Source organism: Tiliqua scincoides, chromosome 5 (genome assembly GCF_035046505.1).
Source record: "Tiliqua scincoides isolate rTilSci1 chromosome 5, rTilSci1.hap2, whole genome shotgun sequence".
NCBI lineage: Eukaryota > Metazoa > Chordata > Lepidosauria > Squamata > Scincidae > Tiliqua > Tiliqua scincoides.
Genome location: NC_089825.1, coordinates 86,119,515 through 86,123,831, shown reverse-complemented (window position 1 = coordinate 86,123,831; position 4,317 = coordinate 86,119,515).

The window sequence follows — 4,317 nt, the reverse complement described above, 5'->3', positions numbered from 1 at the left end:
GCTCAAAAGGAGGAAGTGGGGGTGCTTTACGCCTGGATGAACTCTTAAGCGAGAGAACCCTATTGTTCATGCGCCTTGTGGGCAGGTGCATGCTGGGTAATGGAGTTCCAGAGCTGGCCAATGGTACTCTGAAGCAGGGGAAAGAACTTGGAGAGGCCCCTGCACACCCTAGTGCAGTGCTTCTCAAACTGTAGGTCGCGAGCCAACTTCAGGTGGGTCCCCATTCATTCCAACATTTTATTTTTAATATACCAGACTTGATGCTACCATGGTATGTGACTGCATATGGGGAAATGTTACAGACCTGTACTTTTAACAAGCTACTATGTATATTCTTTTAACAGTGATAGTCAATGGGACTTACTCCTGGGTAAGTGTGGGTAGGATTGCAGCCTAGGATGGTTAAAAATTTTCCTGCTTGATGTCACTTCTGGTGGGTCCTGACCGATTCTCATTCTAAAAAGTGGGTCCTGGTGCTAAATGTGCAAGAACCACTGCTGAATGCAGCTGGCTAGAAGACAAGCACAGATAAGATGCAAATAAAAAAATCAAAACACATGTAGTGATTTTCATTTATTACAGACTGCTTTAGGCAAGAATGAGGTAGGAGTGACAGTGGCAAGTTATCAGGACCTATGCATCTAAGAAATAGGATGGTTGGTACCAGTTGAGTATCCCTTATCCAACCTGCTTGGGATGAGAAGGTCCCTGGATCTCGGATTTCAGAATGCAGGCATGCACTGCTTGACAACCTTCTGTTTAATGATAGACCACCTAAACAATGATGGTTGAACTACAACAAAGAGTTGTACTCTTTGCCAAAGATTGCCTCTTAATGAGGCAGTCAGGATTCCCATAGCCTGCAGCAGAGTACACAAAGAGGCTCTTAACGCAAGGAAGAGGCAATCTCCATAGGTGTGCAGCCAGGTAGTGTCTGGCAGGAAGTGTCTGTATACACAAAGGCACTAGATTGGGCTGAATGGTTACTTAACCTAATTGCATAACAGGGATGGGAGAATGTATCCCCATTGTTAAGTGGAGAAATGCTTCCTCCTGCTCTTTTAACTGTTACACATACTGGTGCCTGGGGGCCTCTGACATTTTTCAACAATGTCAACCCAGCAGAGAACAGAACTTAGAGCCTGTACCCGCATTGTACATGGGAATGAGCACAAGACCTCCTAGTGTTCAAACTACAGAAAGATTTCTTCAAAGCGTTTTGGACAACGTCTGGGTTTTGGAATAGTCTGGATTTCAGATGGTAGGATACAGAGTAATCTACCTGCAACGAAAGATATGTTCTTTGATAGTATAGTAGAATGTCCACTATTATTATCCTGACAGAAAGGCCATGTTTTGTTTGGTAATGTAAACTTTGATAATATTGAATGAAACAAATTTACTACTAAAAGCAATATTTGTGCACATTAGTAACCATCAGCTGGGCATAGATCCAGTTCCCTACCAGCAAGACAAAGGTTTGCTTTCTTAACCTAACAAAGTACCTCAGAATATGTATCTCAGAATATGTAACATGCATAAGGTTCTTCCAAGAACAGACTTGGTCCTATACAAATACAGATTCGACTCACTTCAGTCATGCTCTTGTTGGGCTAGCACCACCCAGCTTTAGCTGCACATTTGAACAAAACAGTCTCTCCCAAAAGGCATATGCATTTTAGAACCAGGATTACAAAATTGCAGGCCACAGCAAACCAAGGCTATTCCTTGTAAACTATTTCCCTAAATTGACTTTCAGAAACACCTGCCTTTCCCACTAAGATAAGAGGAATATTTTCCTGTTAATAGGAAACAAGCTCTACAGTTAAAATGTAGCCCTTCTTCCACCTGAACACTTAATACACATCCATGAATACAGGTACACTGAGCTTAGACAGTTCGGCTAGCTTCTCATTCTGCCAGATCATTCTTCTAATAAGGGTAATGACTGAAGCATCTGGCAACCTATTCAAATAAAACATAAGGAACTTCCTTGTACTATCATAAGAACAGCCCCACTGGATCAGGCCAAAGGTCCATTTAGTCCAGCTTCCTGTATCTCATAGTGGCCCACCAAATGCCCCAGGGAGCACTTGAGACAACAAGGTACCTGCAGTACCCCTGCAAGTTACCTGCAAGGTACCATTGCACCTGGGATTCTGAGGTAGCCTACACTATAAAACCAGGAGGTTGCCTATACTCATCATGGTAGACTTCTCCTCCATAAATCTGTCCAATCTCCTTTAAAGGCAACTAGGCCAGGTGCTGCTGCCACCACATCCTGTGGCATGGAGTTACACAGATGAAGCCATTCATGCCTAATGTTGCCTATAAGCAAATCAAATGAGTACACCTGTGCGCTGGCAGAAATGGGTTAATTACACAGTGGGAATTGCTGTCCAGGAACTAGAGCTATCTAACTCAGTACCATCTGCTTCAACTCAAAGCAGCCCTTCAAGAGTCTAGGGTTTTTCTAACTGTGCTCCCAAAAATCCTCCGTGGGCCAAGAACAAAAGGGCTAATATTATAATGCCATTGTACAAATCAATGGTAAGGCCACACCTGGAGTATTGTGTCCAGTTCTGGTCGCCGCATCTCAAAAAAGACATAGTGGAAATGGAAAAGGTGCAAAAGAGAGCGACTAAGATGATTACAGGGCTGGGGCACCTTCCTTATGAGGAAAGGCTACAGCGTTTGGGCCTCTTCAGCCTAGAAAGAGACACCTGAGGGGGGACATGATTGAGACATACAAAATTATGCATGGAAAGGATATAGTGGATAGAGAGATGCTCTTTACACTCTCACATGACACCAGAACCAAGGGACATTCACTAAAATTGAGTGTTGGGAGAGTTAGGACAGACAAAAGAAAATATTTCTTTACTCAGCGTGTGGTTGGTCTGTGGAACTCCTTACCACAGGATGTGGTGATGGCATCTGGCCTAGATGCCTTTAAAAGGGGATTGGACAAGTTTCTGGAGGAAAAATCCATTACAGGTTACAAGCCATGATGTGTATGTGTAACCTCCTGATTTTAGAAATGGGCTATGTCAAAATGCCAATAGAAGGGAGGGCACCAGGATGAGGTCTCTTGTTATCTGGTGTGCTCCCTGGGGCATTTGGTGGGCCGCTGTGAGATACAGGAAGCTGGACTAGATGGGCCTATGGCCTGATCCAGTGGGGCTGTTCTTATGGAGCTTCTGTATGCAGTGAAAGTGTTATCAGCAAGCTATTCACCCTCTCATGTCCAAGATTTCTGAATATAGAATACCCGTGTCCTTCCCAAAAGGAAAAAATGCCACATATATAGACCACATATATACTTTTGAGTTATTTATACATCACACAACTTCAGTTCTGAAACAACAACCTATTTAAAGGTGGCAGGTAGGTGGAGGGATTTGAGAACAAGCAGTACAACAAGTCCTGAGAGATTGTTGACCTGTCCTGCTCCCATCCCCTTCTCTGAAGGATCCCTTGAATGTTTTAGGAATCAGGTGCCCTTTCCATGAAGGGTGTTAGGATCCTGTTACAAGACAATTTTGTGCTGGGATTAAGTATACTACAAATGAATACTTGCAGCAACAAAGCTTCCCCCAGTCAATATATAAAGATCTATCCAACACAGACCCAAAGGTTTTGCTTAGCTCAGATAACTGATTCGGTCTTCTTGGCCCTTGTTGCTCTCTAGTTCACAGGGTCTCACTCCTCTATTTTTTCCAACCCCTCACACGTATGTGTGAGCTTTTTCCTTATGTACTGCAGACTATGCAAGGGGCTTTTCTCACAGCTACCTCTATTCCTTACCTCCTCAGCCCACCTTCCTCTAGCTCTCTGCTTCAAAGCCAGCTGCCTCCTTCAGCCCATTGCTCTTCAGCCCATTGCTCTTCAGTTGCCCCACCATCCCAGAACTTATCTCTACCCTTTGTCCTATTGCTAGGAGAAACCAAGATTTACTAGAAAATCTAATCTACTTTGAGATGCTGCACCATTTGTCAACATTCTCTTATCAAAAGCTTCTTTTTGGGCAGTTTGCTATTATACCACTGTATTCCCACAACTCAAGGGCACCTGCAGATTTTTAGCACAATGCATTCAGAGTAATGCTGGTTTCCTTTTCTGGAGAATTCAGAAGTATTTGGGGTCTAGGGGAAAATAGTTTTATCCAGCAGCATTGAAAGTCCTCTGGCCTGAACTTCATTAGCACAACTGTAACCCAAATAGTGAAATGTATCTTTTTGTATAAAGTTCCAGAAAAATCTTTTGGAGACACTAGCCATTGGTCAGGTCAGTTTAAACAAAATGGAAACAACTCAA